At 44.7% G+C, this 13,143-nt stretch overlaps 1 protein-coding gene across 1 annotated transcript in view; it reads right to left on the reverse strand.

Moving 5' to 3' along the window:
* SORCS3 (sortilin related VPS10 domain containing receptor 3) overlaps nt 1-13,143 on the reverse strand; it is a 630,771-nt gene that overhangs the window by 496,596 nt on the left and 121,032 nt on the right. The window lies entirely within an intron of this gene.

Genomic DNA, 13,143 nt, shown 5'->3' on the forward strand with positions numbered 1-13,143 from the left:
AGCTGATACAGCGATCTTGGGTAAAAGACTAAAGAAAAGGCTGTGGGTGGCTCTCGGAGGGGGCCATGCAGTATGTTGGGATTCTGGACTGCCCTTTAAGAAAAGATAAAAAGACAATCTTCCTTGCAAACTATATATTTGATGTAATTATTTGGCAAGGGTGCTCTACACAGAACAGACATTTAATTCCATTTGAAATTAATGGTATTTCACTAGCAGACTGTGACCTGAAAAAGAAATTTTTTTAAGCCAACAATAAAAATACCCAAATATTAAGCATAAATGTCTTGTCCCATTTTCCAAAGGCAAATGTAACTGACTTTTAGATGAGGGCTTCCCGCCAGCCCCAACTACCCTTGCAATGTCTGGCAACATTTGAGCTGGCCTAGCAGAAAGAACTCAAAATATACATAAGAATTCCCCAACCTTGGGGAGTGTTAGGGAATAGCTCTGTGACCTGAAGGGAGATGTCAGTAAATAGCTCAGAGCTTGCTTCTTCCAGAAAACCTCCCCAGACCACCATGGACCCACAGAAACCCTTTCTGTAGATACCTTCATACAACCACATGTTCCTCACCTCCAGGTGGAATCTTAGTACCTTGCACCTCCCTCCCCCTGCCCAGTGTACGCTCTCCCAGTGTCCTTAGCACCTATAATACTTGGCTGAGTATACTTGCCTACATGTCTCTCTCCCCAGTCACACTGGAATCTTCCAGAGGCAAGTACCAGGTTCATTCACTTCTAGACCCTTAGTGCTCCACACCAACAAGTGTTCAATTTCTGCTTCTTTAATAAAGAAGAGGAAAGAAATACCAGCAGGAGGGAAAAGTTCACATCATCAAGCACTTGCCAGGGTTCAGATGTAGCTATGCCTCTCTGCTTCTACCTTCTTGCTATTCAAGTAAGCATGCTTTGTCTTCCAGAAAAGCAAGAAACCCCTGGCTTTCAAGGGCTGTTTCTTCTAAGCTTTAGAATCCAACCCCCATGGTGTGAGTCCAGCTCTAGAGACATAAATGCCAATGATGTTCTGTCTGCAGAATTTCAACTATGGTGCTGCCAAGAGGGACTGTCTAAATGCCATCCCCAAACTCAAAGCCGTGCTGGAGTCTGTCACTCTGTCTTTATAGAACGTCCCCAGCTGCACTGTATTTTTCTGTCCTGATTGTCAACAGGAGCACACTGGCCATTGGCTTTCTAGTTCAGTACTCTGTGAGCTGAACATCTCATCTCTTATGCACCAAATCATCATTTTCTTACTGCCAGTGCTGATCATCATCACTGGGTGTCTGTGTGCCTAAAGTCAACAGATGTCTTGCAAGCAGGAAGCCCCTGACTTACATACATCTTTGCATCCCTACCACCTAACAAAGACTTGGCATGGAGTATAGAAAAAGAAATAACACTTACTGAGCACTTACTTGCTTCAAACACTGTGCTGTGTGCTCTGTAAACATTCTCTCATTTATTCCTCAGTGAAGAGGCTCTTTCTGTGCCTTCACCTATAAAATACAGGTGAAGAAACTAACACTCAGAGAACTCAAATCGCTGTGTGCCCAAGGCCGAAGCTAACTAACAGCAAATCTCAGACTGAAACTCAGGTTTCCAACTGCAAATCCCATGTTGCATACCGTATTTCATCCCAACAGTGAACACTCAATAAATGCTTGAGTTAAACTGAATTCCCAGAACACTCCAAAACTGAACACACACACATCCCAGGCTCCTCATAGCTTACAGATGCTTGTTAAAATTATTCTTGACTAACAAGAAATAATTAGAGTCTCTGGAGTACAGTCCATGAGAAATATGTCCTTGGGAATTAGAACATAAAACAAGCCTAAATAGGAATGTCTCAGCTCTTTGGTGAAGTTCATAAAATCACAGAATCTCAGTGCTGAGAGGGACTCTGGAAATCACCTAGTTCAAGCCCATCCTTTTACAGAGAGGTAAACTAAGGTGCAGATGGAAAATGACTTGCTCAAGTTTGCACGTCGAGTTTTAGCAATGACAGGGCCAGATTCCACACTGATCACTCCATGACCCCTTTTTGTTTTCAGATTCCAGTTCTAAATCTCCTGGGTGTTATTTCTCACTACCTGCAGCTCTCAGAAACAAGGCTCGAAGAGGGACTCTTGATCAAATCTATCTTTCTTGTCAGGTAATTCAGACTCATGGCCACAGACAGAAGCTGCAGCATCATTTCAACAATTAATCACTCGCGAAAGCCATTTCCCACCTCGTTTTCTCCACTGCCAGAAATATTATCCTTAAGTAATCAACACATGGCAGACACCCTGCAAGGAACAACACTGCTTCCCCTTTCCCCGGGGAAATGGCAGCAATGACACAGGTTGCAAAGAAAGAAGGGGCTGTGGCACAGCTGAATACCTCTGAGGCATGGGGGTTAACAACATGGCCTTGCAAAGTTAAGTCATGAATCTCAGAGAGCCTCTAGAAGGAGGAAAGCCCTCTTCCTGCTGTCCCAGGGAAGGGCTAGGATAGAACATTCAGGCAAAAGTAAAGACTGATGTCCCACTGACAGCTGTGAGATTTGGGGTAGGAAGTCAGGGGTGATGACTGCAAGTAAACAGGATATTCACAGTTTATGCTTTATAGGAAGGCATATATCCCATCTTCATCCAGAAAGGATGGGAGATGGCTTGTGAAATTAAACACAACAGAGAACATTACACTATTTAAGGAAAAATGTAAAACGATACTCGAAAACAATCCAGAAGGAACAGAGGATAGGTGCAGAATCCCCTGGAATGGTGCTAAATGCAAATTCTGATTCAGTAGATAGGAATAGGGTGGGAGAGTCTACCTTTCTAACAAGCTCCCAAGGTGATGCTGACACTGCTGGGTTTTGGACCACACATTGAGCAACAAACATCTCAGAGACCTGCACTGTCCAGTTCTTGAGGACACTTGAGTTAACAGAGGTGGAAGAAACCAGCCTGGACTGATTCTGCTGACCTAAGCTAGGGCTTCTAGTTTGAGCAGTTCTTGTCACTTCTTTCTCATATACATCCTTTCACACATATCTCAATGTCTCAGCTGGTAAATGAGGAAACTAAAGCTCAGAGAAGTTGACTAACTTTCCCAACAACACACAGCAGTGTCTGCCTCCCTATTCTGAGTTCCTCCTCCTCCACCCTGCTGCCTTCTGCTCTGTATGCTCAGCCCTGCGTCAGCTGGCAGTGGTGTGCTGGTAAATGTTTAAACACCAGCTCACTGAAAGGAAAAATAAAAGAGCCCAGATTTATAGCATTTACCAATTTCCATAGTGTAAATATTCTCATCATGGCCAATTTCTAGCAACTGATGTGCATTAAACAGCTCATAGAATTTCTGACAATTTATCAATCAGCTCTAAAAGTCACTAGGCAACAGCATACCACTGCAGCTGGGAATGAATCCGAGAGTTTCCAAGGGCTCTTGGTGCAGCCCTTGCCTACAAGGAACTCACAGCCTAACTAGAAGGACTAGGAAAGATTAACACACATGCTAGCATGCTGCAAGGAAAGGCCATGCCTCTATAGTCTCAGATACTCATGCACCTGTCCCTGCTGCATGACTGTCACCTCTCCAGCCTCAATGACCTCCTCAGGACTCACATGTGTGCTGCTCCCCTGCTTTAGATACCCACTCCTTCAATGCTCATGTTAAATGCTGCTTCTTCAGGGAAGCCTTGCCTCATACTGTATCTCCCCATGAGATACCCCCACAGTACCCAGCATGCCTTCTTCCAGCCCATTCACATTTGCAATTAATTTACTAATTATTGGTAATGGTTTACAGAACATGTCTTCCTCCCTAAACCATAAGGCAGAGGTCAGGTCTAGTTCATCTCTGTGTCCTTGGCATCTCCCTTGACTCATGTGCCAATATGTGGTTTTTGACGAATTGACTGACCACACATGCAACAGAAGTCTGGTATAAAAAGAGATTGGCAAGGCCAGTAATGATCAGAAAAGGCTTCCAGGAAAAGGTGAGAATCTGAGTCTTCAAGGACAAGCAGAATTTGAAGAAATGGAGGAAAGAGGTCTGAGAACAAAGGCACAGTGACAGCAAAGATCATGGCATCTTTTGAAGACTAGGAGAGGCTGGATCAGAGAAGAACAGACGGTGAATGCAAGGGAAAGCAGGAGAATAATATCATGTGAGACAATAAATGAATCCAAGAGGGAAAAAAGGCTTGATCTGGGCTGATGAATGAAACCTCACAGCACCCAAAGTACCCAGCAGACATTGTTAAGAGTGGCAATAAAATGACAGAGATTTGGGCTTCAGCCAACCTGGTGGAATTGCTCAGGCTCCTTTCCTGAACTTAATCAGAGACACCAGAGAGGCAAGGAAGCTGACCCCTAGGATCAATGCCAAAACCGTGAGACACAGGGTCCCCGTTGTGGGAGAGCAAGCAGCTGGGAGTATGAGAAGGGCCAGGGCAGTGGACAGGTGAGGTCCAGGGAGACCTGCAGGTGCAGATCCTTGTCCACCCACCCCTGCTGCACAATCCCCTGCCACCACCCCACCAGTCCCCTAGAGGCAGAGTTTCTAAGAGGCTCTCTGAGAAACAATGATAGAGGATTCTGGAAAGGAGGTGGAGATGACAGGCAGGGAGTGCTCCTGTCCAGGTTGCAACACCCAAGATGCCCATCCTGGAGTCATCCCCACACCCAAGCCCCACCTATCGAAACACAAGTCTTAGCCTAAGCATTGGCCCCTCCCTGCACCCAGATACACATTCCTAACTCAGAGAATGAATCTGAGCATCCCAAAAAAACCTTTCAAGGAGGCCAATTGGAAAAAGACAACAGTCAGAACACATGACCCAAGAGGAAGCCAAGGCCAGGGCTCTCAGAGGAGAAGAGGAGAACCTCCTGGAGTCAGCCTTGGTCAACTCACCTTCCCTCCCCCATCATCCTTCTCATTGTATCTAGTGTGATGCAGGTTGCTCGAAGGGGTCAACCAGCACCAGTGGCATGCATGAGAAACTGTCTAAAATCCCTGTTGTGGTCCTGGACTACTCCTTATCCTTTCAGTGCATTGGCACTTGCACCAAACTCTGCCCCCTCTGTCTGAGAAGTAGTCAGGATATTTTACCTTCACGGCATAGTGAGCAAGGAGAGGCCATGCCCATGCAAACATCATCTCATGCTCAAGGTCCTCCTGCTGCTTGGTTAGGCTGTCTCAGTGATAGCCTGCCACCCCAAAAGGTCAGCACACTGAGGTCCCGGGGATGAACCCTGGCCAAGATTCAACTTAGAATTCCTTACACTGTGATGTGCACATCTTCTGCCCAGGGATCCCAGGGCCCTTTTAGAGGGTCAGGGGCCAAGCAGAGATTCCATGAGCCACCTCTACTCTTGCACACAGGGGTCCATCTTTCTCACATCAGCACTACTTATTAGCTAACAACATCCACACAGAATTCAAGGAACAGAAAATCTTGATACTGGAAAACAGAGCATCTAACACAGCACTTCTCAGTTTCATGTGCAGAATCCCCCGGAATGGTGCTAAATGCAAATTCTGACTCAGTAGATAGGAGTGGGGCCTGAGAGTCTACCTTTCTAACAAGCTCCCAGGTGATGCTGACACTGCTGGGTTTTGGACCACGCATTGACTAAAAAGCATCTCATAGACCTGCACCGTTCAACATGGCAACCATCAGCCCACGTGGCTATCAAGCATTTGGATTGTGGCCAGTCTGAACTGCGATGAACTGTAAGTGCAAAATATGCACCAGTTTAGAAGGCATACTGGGAAAAAAATGTTAAAGATGACAATAATTTTATATTGATTATACATTAAAATAGTATTTTGGATATACTAGGTTAAGTAAATTATTAAAAATAATTTCAACTGTTTTCATTTTTTCTTTGTTTTGTTTTTTTGAGATGGGGCTTCTTCCTGTCACCCAGACTGGAGTGCAGAGGCTGGATCACAGCTCACTGCAGCCTCAACCTCCCGGGCTCAAACCATCCACCGGCCTCAGCTTCATGAGTAGCTGGGACTATAGGTGTGTGTCACCACACCCAGCTTTTATATATATACTTTATATATATTTTATATATATTATATTTTTTTATATATTTATATATATATATATTTTTTTTTTGTAGAGATGGGGTTTTGCTATGTTGCCAAAGCTGGTCTTGAACTCCTGGGCTCAAGCAATCTGCCCACTATGGCCTCCCAAGTGCTGGGATTCCAGGTGTGAACCCCTATGCCCAGTGTTCTTTTCACTTTTTTAATATGATGACTAGAAAGCTTTACATTTCATATGTGACTCACTGTACTTCTATCAAGCAGTGCTGCCACAGATCCTCCCATGAAATACAGTAAAACCCACAAAACTGGCATCCCCACAGATACCATGGTACTGCTTCTGTGGCCTCGAAATAGGAGTCCCCTTTTCCACTTATACACAAAAGTCCCACATTCAATTCTGGAAACACTGAGCTAATCAAAAGCAAACAGATTCCATCTCTATGAGGTTTCCCAAAACCTTTATCCAGCTCCTGCACTTTGTGAACCTGCACTGAGGGGTACGGTGGACAGGGCTCCCAATCTTACATGTCCTCTCTACAGCAGCACATTGATACAAATTTGTTCCTCACATAAATTCCCAGGTCCCATCCCAAGCCTGCCAAATTGGAGTCCTTGCGAGTAGGTTGCAGCCCAGGAATCTAACTTTTTAATAGTTGGATATTCCTGATGAAATTGTCTTGAAATCACTCATAAGTGCTCTTTGATGACTGCATGAATACCCCTAGTGACAAGGGGCTCATGACCTCATAGGGAGCCTGTTTCACTCTCGGGCAGCCAACACTGCCATAACAGTCATCATTATCATTATCCCAAATGGCCCACAAAAGAAAAGTCATCTGACAAAAGTGTATAATTTGTAAGACTAAGCCAAGACTTAGGGCTCAGCATGCCTAAACCCTTCATTTTGCAGACAAGGAGCTGAGACATAGAGGGAAAGTCCTATTCAGGTCGCACACACAGAGAGAGGACACTTAAGCCTCAGAGTCAGTGCTCACTCCTGACAGCATCACCCTAGACACCAGCAGCTAAATGTCCCTGGCTCCAAGCAAATATCTCAGACTTCCTGGAGGCTGGGCATCAATTCTTGGTGGATCTCCCCTGGCTCTAACAAGATTTGAAAACTCCCCCCTCCCTTTAGGTACCAGAACAGGATGCAGGTAATGCTTGCCAACTTCTTCCATCAGATGCTGAATCTTACACCTGGGTCCCAAGCTCCTCAGCAGGCATCTCGCCAAACCTAGCCACATTCCCCACAGCAAGGACCATGGCTAGTCTCCATTCAAGGAGTAGGAATGTTCACTGTGGTCCTCCGGATATCTCCTCAGATACTTAGGTTCTGAAACCGTTTCCAGAAACAGAAACAGCCCACAACACCCCCATTGGCACAGCACCTGGGATGGCCTCCAGAGCCAGCCCTATGAATTGTCCTCACCCTGGCTTTTCCTCTGGCTGTGGGCTGGTAGGGACCTAACATGCAGCAGTCTAGAGCCCCTGGAGGGAGTGTCATTTCTCCTGAATCTCTGCTCTTCCCTATGCAATTGTGAAGAGCCCACACAGGCAGGTGACTCCCTCAGCCCTGGTGGGGACACATTTCTCATACTACATGATGGCTCCACTTTCTTAAACGCAAGTAAGTTGGCAGTTCTTTGACCCTCTCTTCTGCCACTCATGAAAACAGGAGGGGTGGAAGGTTTGGAAGATAGAGTGGTGGGAGAGGGGAGACACAGAAGCAAGGAAGAAACAAAGTGAAGTCTGTGTCAATATTCTGCAGAGAGGGTGCTGGAAAGTGGAGCTACTCTCTAAGGCCATTTGGATTCGGTCTGCATAGCCAGCTCCACGCTCCGCCCCTGCCCACTGTACCTCCCTCTGGGCCCAGGTCTTTACACACTTACCCACACTCTCTGTGTGCTCTCATTTTGCCTCCATGACAGGTCACTCCAGTGTCATTCAGGAGGAGGAATGTCTCTAATTAGGCAGAGAAAGTAGATGCTTCTTGCATAGAAAATTGGGTTGGAGGGAGCAACTGACTTGTGAAGCTTCTGACCTCTGACTTGTGAAACTTCTGAAGAGAAAATTCTCCATCAGCAGAAGCTGAACAAACACTGAATGACTAATAAGCACTGCAAGAGAATGAAGCTTCACCAGTTTCTTCAAGAGCCCTGGTGACTTATTACAGGTGCTCTGTTTGATGGTAATGGATACCACACCATTGAAGAAAACAATAGACAGAAAAAAATATTTTTGCTTATCTAATTTTTTGTTTCCTTTCTCCCATTCTCCCTGGCCCCGTCTCAACCACAACTTCTCCTTAAATATACTTTGTGTTATAAAATACAATTTAGAAAAAAAAAAGTAGGACACAGTTTTTTAATTATAACAAACTCTCAGATTTCTCAAAAACTATCTGTTGTTCACCTCCTTAATAATGAATTCCAATCCAGTGTGCCCCCTTATCTCCCTCTAAAGAAGGAAAAGTGACTGCTCTAAATGATTCTCAAACTTTAGTGCATTTAAGAGTCACCTGGGGAGCTCCCAGAACAGTGCAGATTCATGGTGCCTTCCCTATGGAGTTAGATTCTGTGCATTTACTTTGGAGCTCAGGAAGTTGTACTTTAAACAAGTAAGACAGGTAATTGTAATTCTAAGGCAGTTCTCCTGTGAACCACACCTTTAGAAGCTCTGCTCTACAGTTCTGACCCAGGTCAAGGAGAATATATTTAGAGGTTTATTTTCAGAAAACGTTTGACTCAAGTGCCAATTCTGCTTATTCTGTTAAACATCTGGGTTCTAGAACCCTTAGTATGCACTGTACTGAAGTACAATGAGCAATGCCTATAGTAAAACTATTCAAAGAGTGGCACCTATTGGCCATCTTTTATACTACTGGCAAGCTCTAATAGACTTATAAATTTGCCAAAAACCAAGAGTAGGAGGAGGGGGAGGAGAGGGGGGAAGAAGGGAAGGAGGGGGAGGGTAAGGGAGAAGGGAAAAGGGAGGGAAGGGAAAGGGGAAAGGGAAGGGAAAGGGGAAAGGGAGGGAGGAGAGGAAAGGGGAGGGGAGGGGGAGGGGGAAGGGAAGGGAAGTGGGAGGGGAAGGGGGTGGAGAAGGGGAAGGGGAAGAGGGAGGGGAAGGGGGAGGGGGAGGGAAGAAGGGGAGGGGAAGAGGGAGGGGGAGGAATAAAAACAAGGATCAGGAAAGGGAGAGGAAGGGAAAGGGGGAAGGGGGAGAGGCCTACAATTTCCAAAAAGATGTATTGATACCTAACTTACCCAAGCTTGCCACAGTCAAGTCCTCTGGAATCAGCATTACAAAATATGTTGTTACTGCAGGCCTGGGAGGTAAGGCTTAGCCTATATCTTAAGGTGGAACTTTATTGAGCAGGTAGGCTAGCAGTCCCAAGGCTCCTCGGGGCTTTTCATTTACTCGGTGATTTGCAAAGCAGGCCTTGCCACCCTCTTGAGAAGGTCATTTTTTCCATTGCTGCAGCACAGATCAAGTGGACAAACACTGCGCATTACTCAAGTATTTACTGATCATTTTCTCTATGTAAATCCTGAGCTGTGTCAGCACAAGTCACAGAATCAGCTCTCAGAGGGCTTACACTTAAGCTGGGAAGACAAGATGTTGAGAGTCAGAACCACATTTAATCAGAGGGCAACGAGGACTTGGGGATGTGAGGCTAGTCACCAGAAGTATTGAAGGAATGTGAATCTGAGAACAACCACTTTTCCCATCCTTCCTCTAACCCCTGAAACATTAGAAACCTGAAAGATCATTACCCAGAGATTAATGAACCTTGTCTATAATACTGGAATGCAGATAATATTTATGTTAAATCAAACCACATAGTAAGGGGGGAGAAAATAATGGGAGAATATGTCACAGAAGGCCAATATGCATCCTTTGGGTGGACACAGAAAGGAAGTTGCCATTTTCTCAAAACCAATTCAAGTTACAATGGAGAATTATACTCCACTGTACAGAGCGCATCCAGATGTACCGTGGCCCCACATCTTCTTGGACCCAGTGTGTGCTCTCTGCTTTTCCTTCCATCTACCACTTTTCCAAATCCTATCTCCAACATGGCCCATACAGTGGCAGCAAGAGAAAGTCAATGTGAATGCCCGACTGGCACTGTGAAGGAGGACAGCACCCTCCAACAGTCAGCAGTATGGAGGGCCTTTTCTTGAATGAGTCATTCATTCATGATTCATTTGCTGCTCTGTGCTAGGCACTGTGCCAGTGCCTGGGATACAAGAGTAAACCCAAAGACACAGCCCCTCCTCTTCCCACAAAGCTCACATGAGACACAGACAAGCAAACAAGCACGGTGAATGCAATGTGCCTGGACAGAGGTAAGTACAGATGCCACTATTTGCTCCATGCAAAGGTTCCTCTCACATCCCGACACATGGGAGTAAGGGTGAAGTCTTCAGTACTGACCAAAGAGACAAATACAGATGTGGTGACTGCCTCCGTTCCACCAAAACTCTCCTGAATCACTTTCTCAGCTCTGCTCATGAATACTACAGCAGTCAGACCATGGCCTCACACTCGCAGTTCACTCTGGTCTGATTTAACAGATTCACTGGGTCTGTTCCAGACTTAGTCCCAACTCCCCTCTCTCCCATGCTGACATTTTCCCTGGATCATTTGGGGAACCCTGCTGAATGCAGCAGAATAATGCCAGAGTCAAGAAGAAGTATTGTTTCCAGAAAGTCCAGAAAATAAGGAATCCTCCAAGAAACAAAGCAAATCCCTAACCTCTCTAGCCCCAAAGGGCAAGTTAGTAGCTGTGGATACCAAGATGTTCCCCACACAGGCCTAGATGTGGCAACATAGTAAGGTGGCTAAAAACACAGACTCTGGAGCCAGACTCACTGGGTGGGAATCCCAGGTCTGATACTTATCAGCTGAGTGACTCTGGGAACTGCGCTTAATTTCTCATTGGCTCAGTTTCCTCATCTGTGAAATAGCACCCAATTTATAGTTATTACAAAAATTAAATGAACTAATATGTACAATGCACTTTGAACTATTCCTGGCATAGTGCAAGAGCTTTGGGAGTTTTTATTAAATAAAAATAATTGTTATTTCTCCCCATCCAACGGCATGTAGGAAGGTCATCTAGATTCTATGCCAAGAAAGCTATCTAGTCATAACCTCCACTCTACGTCAGCCCTGCTGACAAAGTGCACAGGGGGCTGGCTGGAAGAAGGAACCAACAGTGACTGAATACCTGCCGTGTACCAGCCACTGGGTGTTTTCATATACATTATATAGCACTTAATCTCTCAACAACCCTGAGAGGTCAAAATAATTACCTCCTGTTTTACAGATAAGGAGAAAGGGACTCAGAAATTCCCCTAACCTACTTAGGAGTTGGAGACTAGCTCCATGACCATACAGCTTTGTAAGGCTCCATAAACCTCCTCATTTCTTCATGTTGGTATTTGTTTGTTTCTACAAAAGATTGGGAGTCAGGCCCGTAAGGGCAAGGGGCTTATGAGGAAAAGGAGAGTTGAGGAAACTGTCTTCCTCTCTCATCACACCCAAGGAGAGAGAAATTACAGGGGACAGAGGAAGTATGGTTAAGGTAGAGAGAAAAGACTAGGTTCCACGGGGTCCGAAGGAAAGAAAGGTAAATACAGGGCACTCCCACAGACCTAAAAAGAGGTCTCAGAGCTTAATAATAGGAGTCTCTGGCTGTTGGTAGAGATTCAAACCTAAGTTAGTCCAGCTCTAGGGACCAGCCGACCACCTTCCCTGACCTCTGTGGTGGCAGACATCACTGATCCATCACAGCACTCATGCCTTCAGGCCCAAATAGTCTCAGCATTTAGACTCCATAAATCCTGGACAATCCATCAGAGTTGACTACCAGATAAAACCTATTTGTCATTTCTTCACCACATTGCCAAAGGGAGTTTAAGAAACTCCCTGTCTCTGAAAACTGGAATAATCTACTTAGGGAACTGATTCATATGACACAGGAAACAGGTGAAAAATATATTCCTAGAGCCTGCTGGGTGAATCATAGTTAAGCATTCTGAAAAAACATTACCCCACTACTATGGACCAGGCAATGCAGTGCAATTAACCATGCTTTGAGAAGCTAATACTTCATTACCTTCTTGGCTCAAACATCTAGAATACTTTATGATTTACAAATTACTATCACTTGACCCTACAACTACCTCGCCAGGCAGCTGGGCACCTCAGAATGTGTAAAGCATAAAATTCTTATTAGTTTTAATGGTTTGTAAATCTTTTCTGTAGGCAATCATTTTTGCAAATAATTTCCTTTGCAGTTCTCATACCCCTTCTTCCTTTTCCTTATTTTATTGCATCAGCTAGAATCTCAAAGCCTTACTATTCAGTATGTGGTCTATGAGCCAGCAGCATTGGCATCACCTGGAAGCTGGCTAGAAATACATAATCTGAAGCCCCACCTCAGAGCGCTTCATCAGAATCTACAGTTCAACAGGATCCCCAGGGGTTCACATGCACATTAAAGTTTGAGAAACACAGCACTGCTACTATTGAAAAGCAGTAGTAAAGGTATCAGGTTTTTTTGCTCTGAATATAATAAGAATGTATCACTATTTTCATCATTATTTATGAAGTTTATTATAAGTTTTTTAGATATCCTGCATCAGGCCAAAACAGAAAACTATGTAAAATTAATGTATTAGTCCATTTTCATTTTAATGAATTACCAGTACCTTCCACTGGTAATTCATTTAAAAAAAAGGTTTAATTGACTCATAGTTCTGCATGGCTGGGGAGGCCTCAGGAAACTTACAATCATGGTAGAAGGCACCTTCCTCATGAGGTGGCAGGGGAGAGAATGAATGCAGGAGGAACTACCAACCACTTATAAAACCATCAGATTTCATGAGAACTCACTATTAGGAGAACAGCATGGGGGGACCCACCTCCATGACTCAATTACCTTCCTTGACATGTGAAGATTATGGGGATTAAAATTCAAAATGAGATTTTGGGTGGAGACACAGCCAAACAATATCAATTAATAACTCTGAAAAAATACGGTCTAAAGAAGCATTGGCCACAAGATCATCC

The sequence above is a fragment of the Hylobates moloch genome, unplaced genomic scaffold (assembly GCF_009828535.3).
Source record: "Hylobates moloch isolate HMO894 unplaced genomic scaffold, HMol_V3 SCAFFOLD_3, whole genome shotgun sequence".
Taxonomy (NCBI): Eukaryota; Metazoa; Chordata; class Mammalia; order Primates; family Hylobatidae; genus Hylobates; species Hylobates moloch.